General features: G+C 40.5%; 1 long non-coding RNA gene across 1 annotated transcript in view; it reads right to left on the reverse strand.

Annotated features, from left to right (window-relative positions):
- Positions 1-3,804: 3,804 nt before the first annotated feature.
- LOC144519989 (uncharacterized) overlaps positions 3,805-13,244 on the reverse strand; it is a 74,721-nt gene continuing 65,281 nt past the window's right edge. The window contains exon 4 of the long non-coding RNA XR_013502161.1: positions 3,805-5,325. This is a non-coding gene — a long non-coding RNA (uncharacterized LOC144519989). The remainder of the gene's footprint in view (positions 5,326-13,244) is intronic.

Raw genomic sequence — 13,244 nt, forward strand, 5'->3', positions numbered from 1 at the left:
ATAGCCAGAGCTGGGATCGCTGGGATCACTGAGCTGCTGGGCTCCAGCCATCACAAAACAGTAATGTGTCCGTCAGCTGTGGGAGCATACTGACAAATCCCCCTACTATTGAATTTGCATAGCCTACTTGGCTTCACAACTTCACACCCAACGATTCTTATCTTTAAAAGTGACATAACTACAATTTATTAATCAGCAGCTGAAGTAAACACCCTTTAACCCTTAGTCCGTCGGCGGCTGTGGGAGGTGCTTGTTTCAATGATCCTGCTTAAATCCATCTAAAATAAAAAATAAAAAACATAAGAATAGGCATCCATTCTTTTTACAGTAGAAAGCCAAGGCTTCTGTCTCTCACGCCATAATGTTGTATGCTCATGATGACGTTATCACGTGTCGTGAAATTGCGTGACACCATTCTATTGCAGATGAAACTATCGAAACGCCTGTACACTCTGCTCATAAAAATGAGCATACAGTATTTCAAAAATAACAAATGTACATAGTTCACAAAACTAAGAACTGCTAAGAACTATTTTGTTCATGTTTCTTCATTTATAAATGTTTTAGATCAATATGTTTTGTGTTTATTTAGTCAAATTTGATCTAATTGTTTCATTTATCACACAATTTCAATAATTGTATTCATTATTATGGTTCACTGACTAACACAACCTTTTAGCTTAGGTTGTACAGATTCTAGGAATATTAAGCATTTGAAGATACGCCAGGAAATGACATCCCAATTAGCAAAAATACCAATGTAGGCACTGGCCGACCATTTCTATTGCAGAGTTCAAGGGTCAAAGGCCCAGAACAGGCCGATTAGCCCTCTAGTCAGGTGTAAGTTGGGTGGAGCTATGCTGTGATTTACATGACGTCACTAAACTGTATGGCTGTGTCCAAAATCCCTCCCAATTTACTACCTTGCACACTTTATTTACCCTGCGGCATTTTATTTTAAGTCTCCGTTTTTGGAATGGGAAAAGTCCCCATGATGGAACAAAAAAAGTAGAGTCCATGGAATGTACAGTGGCCTACTTTCTGCTAACAGTCCCAAAATTCATCACACTTTTCACATGTGAAAATTGCAATTTTATAATGTATAAATCAGTATAATGTGTGAAAATTGCAATTTTGACATCAGTTTTAAGGTATAATTTAGTATAATGCATTTTTGTATTTGGGTGAACTGACAATTTGAGTACTGTACCCCCCCCAAAAAAAAAAAAAAAAAAAATCCACATCCCTAGCTGTGCCACCTAAGCTTTAGGTGCTGGTAAACAAAACAAAATCCTTTAACACATTGCTATTATCATCATAAATGTTGTAAATCGACAGTACTGTCCAATTACATGCAGCTTTTAAACAGTGTCGGTGTGTTGTGTTTGTGATAGGCTGCGTAATAGTGTAATAACTCTGTCCCCTGTAAGACGGCCAGGGAGGCTGTGTTTAAATGAGACGGTTCTGCTACATTAGCTTCATAACACCATAATCCTTTCTCCATAAACCATTACATGCGCCGCAACATTTCTGATTTATGGGGGGTAGAGAATCAATGGGAAAAAATTAATGCTCGCAAAACGTCCCAGGGACAATATTGAGCAGATTTTAATTGTGATTTCGTTCAAGTGGCTGTTAGCCAGATGATGAATGGGAGCTAACCTTCCACTGGAGAGCACTGGAGAGAGTCTTTAATATGACAATTAAGTGTCTGTCCTTCAGATTTTATTGTATCTTCCTCTCTCTATCTTGTGGGCTACTCTGTCCTCCCTCCTCCTTTTCTCGCTCTTCACATCACTTCATCTGTACAGTGCAGCTTTTGCGCAGATTAAATTGGGACTCCAGTTTTCTCCATCTCAGAGCACTTACTTATGTTTTATGACACGCACTAAGTCAATTTTATGTCGTTATTGATTTTTCCCCCCCCCCCTCCTCGTATTACCCTCTTGCCTAAATCGACACAGACCATTTTGCCTTTTGCTCCCTGATCTTCCCACTCTTGTCTTGTGTTTGTGTGCTTTCCTCAGAGAAAAATCACTGTAGAGACTAATGTCAAATGAAAAGGTATTGCAGGTTAAACTCGGAAGGGCCACAGAAAATCTGTAACATTAGAAGAGATTGAGTTACCTTATCCTAATTCTAATAAAGTTTTTCCAACAAATCCTCCAAACTATACGACGATACAGGTTGTTTCTTCCTACCCTCTAATACAGGGTAAGCCAAAGACTCCTTAACTTAAAGAGAGGCTGACCAAGGACCCCCTACTACATATTGTATAAAATAAAGTTGCATATTAAACTGGGCCTACAATAATGTGTAGGGCGGCCTAAAGCCTTAATAAATATCTTTTTTTTTGCATAGAATACTAAGCTAATTAAATAGTAGCCTAATAATTGTTGGCACGATTTTATAAATCATGTTTTAATGTTAAACATACATGTGGCACAGTGAATCCTTAGGATGAACTGTATTTCTGGATGGTCTTAGTGACTACCTTACCTATAGGCCAGTTAGCCTATCATCAGTGGTGATTTATATTTGTTAATAATATTCTGGATTCATGTAAGGACTATATCATTTTTGAAAAAATGAACAGGACCCTATCAGGTTTAAGGAAAGGGCGGACCCAAACGGTGGGACAACACAAGGCAGGAAGTAAAACAAGACATGACAATGGAGAAAACAGAGACTACGAAATAAAACAGAAAACAGAAGCATAAACATACACAAGGATGAAAACAAGGTAACGCAACAGAGAAACCCAAGAGACAGCAAACAACAAGGAACCAGGGGACAAATTAACACAACAAACAGGACAAACCACAACAGAAACCCACAATCGTGACAGGACCCCCTGTTTAAGATCCCTGCTCGAATACGACCCACAGGAGCGTTTCATAAGTTAGCGTCCCTAGCGGTGGCAGGAAATATGACCCTCATATCTAAACCAGAGAACGTAACGGTCACAGTTTTACATTAACACGTTGTTAATGTTGTAGTTTATTTAGGTTTAGCCACAAAAACTGCTTGGTTAAGTTAGAAAAAGAGTGTGGTTTGGGTAAAAATCTGACATTACTTAACTTTCGGTTACGCACAGATCATAAAACGTGGCGTCGTTACGTAAAGTAAAAAAAATTATAAAAAATGGCCGTTTACTGTTATTTTCAAAAGGGGTACCAAACTCCTGGTGGAAGTCCTGTGTTTGTTTAACCCATCCACCACTGCATACTTTGTCCCCTTACTTTCTGCTTTATCTCCCGACATAATTACTACTGACGCTAGAGGGCGCCTCCATTATAATCGTAAACATGAGTCATAATTGCTGCTTGAACAAACAATTTACAGTATGTGGGCGTTTTTCACGGGAGGACAGTCTAAGGTTTTCAGATATTTTAGTGAAGGTGAATCACCTACCAGCCCAATGTGTGGCCCCTCAGAGGGAACATAAACATTTCCCTTCACTCGGAAAGCTCACACAGGGTTGGCTCCATGTACTTTCAATGAAAATAATTGATTTCACGAGTTGTTTTCATTAAGTTGTTTGAGTGAAAGAAAACATGGTTTGGAGGGATTTTGTTTTAATTTCAACTTCATCATTAAGAGTGACAATGCCTCTGGCACAATGCAGGCAGTCTTGTGTATTTATACACAAGTGTCTCTGCAAACTGAGCCAGCAAGACTGAAGGCCAAAATTTCCAATGATTGTGTGAAGCATTACAGAATGTAGCGCAATAGAAATTGACAAAATGGAGCAAACTTAGTCAGTAAACAATTATAAAACTCAATTAAAAAGTGACAAAAAAGTATGAAAAGTAAATAATTTTATTATAACAGTACACCTCTATTTAAACACTGCTTGAAGCAGAACGGGGGGGGGGTTAATGCAATAAGAGCTGGCTTGATCTCAATCAATTTGTCCCTGTCTGTTGGCAGGTACCCAGGCTTTGCTGTGTCCCAGTCCCCAGTGTTGGCTCCATCAGGACTCCCAGCAAAGAGCTAAGCAGCAGCATCAATGTGCCCATTTAGAGTGGGATCTGTGCAGATGCAGTAGGAAGGTCAGGCCATTGTGCGGTCCTCCTCCCTCTCGCCTTTCACTTCACCCTCTAGGACGCCGTCCACATCAAAGTTGTTATTGAGGCCCCCTCAATCGGAAATCCCGGTTTGGCAGGGAAGCGAGGTCTTTAAGAAAAGAATGAGGGCCTTGACCCAACATGGGCGACTAAATCAGCCCGCCGACAGCCCAGAGAAGGATTAATACTCATAGGGCCTCTTTACACCTGGCGTTAACCAGGATCACTTATCTGGACACTAGAATGTGATGATGTCAGAATGCTTGCATTTAAAAAAAAGTTAAAAAATTAAAAAAATGTATTACAAATCACAGACTGCCACAAATTTCACATTCTCTTGTAAGATTTGTCTTTTTTTCTCATACATTAATTCAATTTGTACCAACAGCCTGTTATCAATTTCCCTGAAACCTCATTGAGGTGTGTTACATGATCAGTATATGACTTTTTTTACAACAATCATTTTTGTTCACAACATTGATAGTGGGCCCCCTTGAACAGCTCAAACAAACCTACTTAACATTGTTTATTTATCCTTGATACTTCATGACTTTTCCCAATTTTATGAGAATTTTCTTAGAAACTGAATTATGAACTAATTTGAGATTTTTTATCTGTTTGCACTATTAAAGGAAGCTGCACGCTGCCAGAAGATGCGTGGACAACCCCGTTCAAATAAAAACATGTCATATTTTCTTCTTTTTTTTTTAACGTAGTTACGATGCTTTATGGTCATTTCTGTTTTGTTCATCGAATGTGGGGGCACAGTTTGTGTTTTAGTGTTTTACCTATGGTATTCTAAAAAGCTCAGAAGAAGGAAAAAAAACAAAAAAACAAATGGTGAATTTTGCAATTATCGTTATCATTTTGACACATACAGCAGTGGGGCCTGTGGGACTCTAAACAATGAGGAAGTTAGACCTATGTCAGCTAAACATAAGGGTTCAAACTTATGTTTGGAGTGTTGTTTTTTATTTAACTTAGCACGAATGAAAAAGCAGAAAAACACCAGAATGGTATGACACCCTGCTAGTGAAAAACAAAACACTCAAAGCTGCAGACCTAAGTAAGGGTGATGACATGTTCCTAAATATGCCTAAATATACAAATATGTCTGAACACATCCAGGTGGTTTCGCTGATTACATTTTTAAAGTGTCTTGTGTTTTTGTTTTTTTCAGCACTTTATCTTCATCTGATTATAGTCCCATCAGCAAAGACAAGTTCAAGGATGCCACGGTTTCCTAGTTCACCATCTGAAAGGGAAGAGGAAACCACATCATCTCTAACCACAACAGCGAGGAAGAAAGCAGGAGGATGGAAAGAATGTGAGAAGGAGGGAAGGGAAGGAGAAGGAGGCAGATTGAGGAGAAGGTGGCAGATAGCGGGACGTGTATGTGTTCTTCCCTCTTTCTTTCCCCCTCTGCTCTCGGATCATGTGGAAAAAGCTTTTCAAATTATGATGTGGATTGACGTGCAGCAGCTGTCCCCTCTCCTGGGTCCTGTCCGTCACCTCGCCGGTCACCGCTGACAGCGCTATGATGGATTAGGAATTGTCATCCAGGACGCTTGTCACTTGTTTACAAGTCGGCCATCCCTCATCTCTCACCACAGGCCTTATAATCTGGCCGACACTCCTCCAACCCCCCCCCCCCCCCCCACCCCCCCCCCCCCGCTGCCAGACACGCTATACAAGACAACACCATACATTACAACTGCTTTTTTCTCTTTTTTTTTCTTTCTTTCTTCCTTTCCCCTACCTCTCTCTCTCTCTCTCTCTCTCTCTCTCTCTCTCTCTCCTACACCCCTGGGCTGAACACAGTCAACACATTTAATGCATTAATATATGTGTTGTGTTCGCCAATCTCCCAGGGACTGGGGCGATGTCTTCTCCTGTCAACCTCTACCCCTGAGAACTGACTGGGTTTTATACAAACATCCCAGTGGGAGAGGGTGGGGGGGGGCTCAGAGCTAACCTGCATTCTGTTATTTGAAGAATGGCGCTTTAAGATCTGTTGCCCAAAACTACTGATGGTTTATATTCTCTATCACTAGAAGCTCTACTTTAGTGCTGCGATGGTAAATGCAAATCTGTGTGATCCATAAACTCTGGTTTGTAAAAATCAGGTAATAACATATGCAGAATCGCAATTCAATCTTGATTTCCCCACTTACAATACGATTCTGGTGTTCTAAGGTCGGTTTACCTGTTTCTCCTGCTACCAAAATACTGCTAAAACCATTAGTAGTTACTTGATTTATTGATTATTAGTGAATAAATTGAAAGAAAAAAAGAAGCTATTTCCACCTTCTCATATGTAAAGTTCAGCTTGGGCTCTGGCAACTTGTGATGGGCACTTTTAATTTATTTATGACATTTTGCAGACCAAATTGTTGATTCAAAAATAAACCAAAAATGAGAAATTAGTTTTAAAAAAAAAGTTGTAGGACTTTCAAAATGAATGTATTTTGTGGACAAATTCAGACCTTTCTTTACTCATTTAACGGTTTGTTGTGTACATTGATTTGAACAGGTTTTCACAGCGTGAAGTGAAAACAGTCCAAGACTATTTTACAAAAGCTTTTAGACCCAATGATGTTGAGCCTGCTCCTCAGAAATATGGAGGAAAGAAGCCCCGCAGAGCGGCCTCTGATCTCTCTCTACAGCATCTCCCAGTCTGTGGCCTGCTGTGGAGTTTATGCTCCCTCTGCAGGCATAGTCCAAACTGGAAGACGAGCTAACCAGCCTGCCTGTCTAGCTGGGACTCAGCCCTGCCAGCTGTGATCCTGCAGAGAGGATGAGTGGATGCCATGTACACTGCACTGCTGAGGCCCTCCCTGTGCTCCCAGTGTGGCCCTTGAGAGAGGCCATAATCTTCTCCTATCTGCCTTAATGGTTCCCTCTGTGGATGCTGAGATGGCAGGCCCGGGAGTGGGGGCTGTACGCTGAAACATACCACGAGCATATTGTCGTTAAATTAAAAATTTCGGAACACTCCCTTGCTCGTGGCATAACCACCGCCGTGAGAGCAATCATAATTGGCTCTGAAAACATGCATAATTGCCTTCAGCTGGCGTTCTTTTACAGTTGACATTGTTGAGGCAACTGCGGGGCGATTGGCGAATTGGATATGCCGCTTGCTTCACAATGGCAGTCGTAATTGAAATATGGTACGTGTGAGTGGAAGATTACATTAAAGCTCCTAGATAATCACCTGACAGGGGAGTCATTGAATCGACAATCTGCCGTGGAGTTTCGGAGCGAACAGGCCGAGAGAGGAAAGGGAGGGGGGAGGGGGAGGGTAAAGGAAGGCATCAGGCAGAATAAGAAGAAAGAAAAAAAAAAAGCTCTTGGCTGGCTCACTTATTCAGAGCAGTCCTGGATTGCCAGCCTGGCATTCCAGGGCTCTTTCTATCACCACATGTATACCCCGCTCCCTCCCACCCACCGTATTCTGTCTTAGATGCTCACCCCTCCACTGCTTTGAGTAGACCACTTCCCCTTTAAGAGCTAACACATGGCTATCCATTGCTGTTACATTTTATCCTCATTTTCATTCATATTTTCATTGCTTTTTTTTTTTTTATTGTGGCAAAAGGGCGCCTTTCCTTTTCAGCCCACACTGGCACACAAGGCTGCCTATAATCGGCTGAAATAGAGCTCAGATTAATTTAGAATGTCCAATGTTGGTGATTTTTACTTCACCTCTGAGGCATCCTTTTATAAAAAAAAAAAAGGAAGTATGTGATGGTAACATCGCAAGATTCAACTGGCATATTAATGTTTTGATTTCTCTGAAACTTCCTCACAGCATTCTTTGTGAAATTCCTTTCACTTCCTCACCCTAATAGACAGCAGGAAGGGAAGTGTTATTTCACAACACACACACACACACACACACACACACACACAGCACATTACTGGAAAACTGATAGAGAATGCACTAAAGATGCTCCCATTCATCCTCTCCTCCATGCACGCTGCAGACTATCAGTGCTGTTGCTGTGGCAGAGGTAAAGAACCTTGCAGGTGCCTCCACTCTTTTATCTACCTTTCCTCTCACCATTATCTTATATTTGGGTATAAACACACAGACTGTGCAACCCGATAATATGCAATTAAAAACAAAGATCATTAAAAAGTTATTGGTGTCTGCCTAATTACTATAACTTTACCCCCCTTATAATGTATAATGAGCGTGCATGGGTATTGATTCGAAGCAAATCTCCCTTTCCTCCTGGAAAAAAGCAGGTAGTTACTTTGTGTTAAATCATTAATATAGTAATGATTTTTCCAGAACACTCTCAATTAAGACCAGAGCAGAAAATGACCCAGGGGAGTTGAAGCTCACGCTCTCAAAAGTGTGATGTTCCAAATTTACCCAGGCTTCTCTCACCAGAGAATATGGATAGGGCTGAGCCGTGTCTCTGAATCATTTAAAGTCGAGCTTGTTGATTAGAATGTACGTATATGTGTTTCTGTGTTAAAGGTCTGCACCTTTAATGTAATACAGTATGTACTAATACACTGCACTGCATACGCAAGTGATGCAGTGGTGCGGTTTCACCTCCAGTAGGTGATAAAGAAAAGTCGACCAGGATGAAAAATTCATGAAAAACATTCATTTTAAAAAGAAAGAAAGGCAAATAATTAACTAAAGTGAATAAAAAGAGTGTATCCTACAGACCCATCTGAAGGTTTAACAATCATTAATGTACCCATAATCTAAAGAAAAAGCATAGCATTTAAAATGTTCTCACTAAACCCTGTAGTAGGTAGTGGCCAGTTTTGTAGTACTCCAGATCGGTCTTTTTGAAGGTTTCTGTTCTGTCTGAATCGACTGTATTTTTACTCGGCCTTGTCTCTGCCTCAGATAAAGAGGGTAATCAGGGTTTTATTTCAAGACCACACCTGCTTTTTCATTATTTCATCAAGGCATTTCTTATGATACACTTATGGCAATAAAGAGGTGAATGAAGAGAATCTTAATTTGTTTTCTGTGTGTTTTTTTATGGGAATGTTGATCTTTCAGATCAATTGGAGGAGTGCCTATGGTTAGCATTTTCCACATTTTATCGTGTCATGCAGTGTCGGACTCGCAATGTTCTGGGCTTGGCCTTGACTTGGTCTCGCCCGCCTTGGTTTTGATCTGGACTTGGTCTCAATCCTTCAAAATCTCGGTCTTGCCTTGGTCTCGATACACTCTGGTCTTGGTGATGACTTGGTTTAGGTGGTTTTGACTACACTGGTAGTGGGTCTGGGTCTTGGCAGAGTTGGGTTATGCAGTGACCTCGGTAGCACATTCACAATACAATGGAAGAGTAACTGTCCATTTTTGTAAACATGTAAAAAAGTCCTGCTAGTAAGCCTGTTATCATACTATTTTGGCTATGTCTGCTATTGCAAGAAATGTCACCTCATTTGTGACGCATCACAAAGGAGAAAACGGTGCAAAATCTGTCGTTACAAGACAAAACCTCAGTTTTCCCTTTTTTACACGACTACATACAAACAGCGTTTCTAAATTGTACTTTAGTACAATACTTGAGTAAATGTACTTAGTTACATTCCACCACTGCTGTAAGCTAGGTAGCATCAATTTGCACCAGCCTGGGTTCATACTACCACTTTTTTACCACAAAATTTGCTTTGTCTGAACCAAGGTTATAATCGTTAACGAAAACGAATGAAATAACGAAAACTAGGTGAGAAAAAACATTGTTGTTAACTGAAATAAAAATAAAAACGAGGCATTACAAAAAACAATAACTAAACTAAAACTGTAATGTCTGTTTTCAAAACTAACTAAAATAAAATGATCGAGTAAATGTCCTTAGTTTTCGTCTTTGTCGATCTTTCATAGAGCAAATAACGTTATATCTCTCCGACCATGACATTTCCTGTAGACATGTATAGTTTCCGATTTGGAATCCAGAAATTCCGACATTCCACGTCAAATTGAACACAACATGTCCGTGGCTACGTGCCTCTCATCGGGCATCATAGCGGTACCGAAAGTCGGAAGAAAGCGGAAGTCCTATTTGATTATGACTGTGTCAGATGAAAGTGCCTTTCAGTGGAAGGTGGTAAAATATGTGATCAATTTATTACAGGGAAACATCCCACGAATTTTAAAGTACATTCAAAGCCCCCTTTCCCCGAAACAGAAGCTAACCCCGGTAACGTTACAGGCATGGATGTATGGATACAGGGCTAGGCAGCATGACGGAGACAACAGCAGGACAGAGAACACTACAGGAGGGCTTTCACCGGCGACCTGACAGCTGCTGGTTAGTACATACGCAGGAACACCAGAAGCGGGAGGAAGACTGTTTACATATTTATGACCATATGTAGGCTTCATTTTATGTATTGGTGTTATTGTTGAATACATTGTGAATACATATTTCTAAAATGTTATGATGTTTTTGATGAGTTATTATTACACAATACTTTTTCTGATCTTGTTGAATCCCCCGACAAATAACCCATATTACAAAAAAGACTAAAACTAATAAGAACTAAACTAAAACTGAGCATTTTCAAAAAATCTAAACTAAACTAGCAAACCCGCTTTAAAAACTAATTAAAACTAAACTGAATTTGAAAACAAAAAGTCAAAACCAAATAAAAATAAAAAGTAATGAAAAATGCAAAACTATAATAACCTTGGTCTGAACACAGTCTACAGCCATGCTAGCAGCTCTGTGAGGCTGTATACTTGTATTTATAGCTGCGGTTTTGGGAATTGCTAATGTCAGCATGCTCACAATGGCAATACTAACTACTAAATATGAAATACTAAGTACTAAATACTGTTAATCTGGTAACGTTAACCATGTTAATCATCTTATTTTACTGTGTTAGCATGCTAACATTTGCTAACTAGCACTAAACACAAAGTACAGATGAGGCTGATGGGAATGTCATAAATCTAGCAGGTATTTGGTCTTAAACCAAGGTATTGGACAAACTGAAATGTTGAATTGATGAAAGGAATCATCACCAAAGGCTGTCCAATTCATCGGAAGGGAAACACGAATGTGTGCATCAAATTTCATGGCAATCCATGTTGAGACATTTCAATTATGCTAACCTCATTGGCATTCAAAGAAATGTCAGGTGATCTCCAAAGTCATCAGGATAAATAGACTTGGAACCATAAATGTCTGTACAAAATGGGCCACTTCAGTGAGTAGACGTTGAAATATTGTTATATAAATAAATAAAATATGTTAGCTGAGCTTATTTCTAGGTCTCAGTGTAAATCTCCCTCTTGATATAGCGGATGGTAAGGTAAATTAAATTAAATTAAAGTAAATTGAAAAAAAATGAAAGACTTGCATCTGTCATGGTTTGCAGGTTTGCATAAATCAACTTGCTTGCCTTTGTAATTCAAATCCTGCTACACTGTGATCTCTGACCCATCTGAGCCCCTCCCCCACTCGACTCTCCCAAAATCCTCCAACAATTAGATAATTTGTCCGTCTATTATCTCAACACCTGCAAGAAAATCTGTCTCAATTTTCCCCTCTGCTTCTGATCTGGTCTCCCTCCCGTCTTCTCCTGTGGCCCCACTGAGACGATAGTTTGGCCCCAAGCAGCTTCTGTGTCTGTCAGGAGGCTCCTGTGCGTTGCCATCCCACCATGCATCGTGCCCATGCCAAGAGTCTGTGCCAGTTCACACCCCTTTAGCACAGAATTCTTGTCGTGACCATGCCTTTTCTTTTCTTTGCACTCTTTTGAGGCCCATGTGCCAAACACACACAGGGCTTAAGTAGCGACACACAAACATCTCTCTCGCCCTCCTTTCACTCAGACCCATAATATTCACTAAGTGAGGACCCAGGAGGGGTTGGAACAAAGAGACCTTTGGGGTTGGGCAGTGATTCGTTATAGTCTCCATAACCACAGTTTACAGCAACTTTCTTTTGAGATGCGTGACATTTGACTTCCTGTTCCTTAGATTTGGTCGTCTGGTACAGTGTGTCATCTTTGTTTGATTTTATCACACGTCAAGAGCCATTTTCACTCGGTTTAATGTCATCGCCTAGGTAACCAGAAGGTTTTTGGCAACAACGCAGAAACGGCCAATTTGTCAATGGAATGTGTGAAGTGTCATTATAAATCTATCTAACCCCTCTGGGCGCCATTAGTGAGATCATTTTTCATATGCATATGAGAATGTTTGGTCTATTACTGTACTTTCTCACACTTTTCCGAGGAGAGGGTACAGAAAGCTAGTTTTGTGGGAGAAAGCAGTTGGGTTAAAGATGAATGCAGATGTTTGAACTCTGTTCTTACAGTAGGCATTTAAAGCCTCGTGGGGTGTGTTAGGATTTAGTGGTGGTAAGAACAAGTGTGGTTAAATACTACATGTCTGAGAATTATGACGTGTTTAAAATGCAATGGTTAATGTTGGCGACTCAATTTGTTTTAGGGATAGGTCATTTCTTTGGAGTAGTTTGTTCGGGAGTTCGGGAAACATTGTGGTTTGGGTTGAAATAGTCCCGCTTTGCCAGACCCTCCTCCACAGCGCTGCGGAGGAATGTCTGGCTAGTCCAAACTGAATTCCAGGATGGGAGAAATAACGTTGGTTTATTGGCATTTCTTTAAACCAATAACAATCGTCTTGGGTGGCGCTAAGCACCGGGTAGAGCCACGGTGCCGCAGCAAAATAGCCTCAGGAAGGAAATTGTTTTGGTGCACAATACGTTCAAAAGTTGTTTTAGTCGTGCAACAGAAAACTCAGATTGGACAGATAGTCTAGCTAGCTGTCTGGATTTAACCTGCAGAGATCTGAGGAGCAGTTAACCATAGTCCTCAGAAATCCACCGGAGTTTAAAATTACAACACAAAGAAAGCGGAAGGTAACGGACATCTGGCCGAAAAGAGTGAAATCCGGCAGAATTTCCGGCAGCATCGGAGCAATCCCGGAAGTGGAACGTCGTGGATATAGACTAGGGTTGAAACTACTACTTCTGGTTAAAACGAGGAACGTTAAACAAATAGATTGGGGTTTGGGTCCCATGCAAAACCAAAAGTCAACTGTCTGTTGACTGTTTTGGAATTAACCGAATTTTATGGACCTTACTCCATGACACAATGACGTCCATAACGTCACGTTACGTCCTCATTTGAGTAGTTTTAGGTCACTCATTTTAAGCCAGTTCC

This window comes from Sander vitreus, chromosome 6, assembly GCF_031162955.1.
Source record: "Sander vitreus isolate 19-12246 chromosome 6, sanVit1, whole genome shotgun sequence".
Lineage (NCBI taxonomy): Eukaryota > Metazoa > Chordata > Actinopteri > Perciformes > Percidae > Sander > Sander vitreus.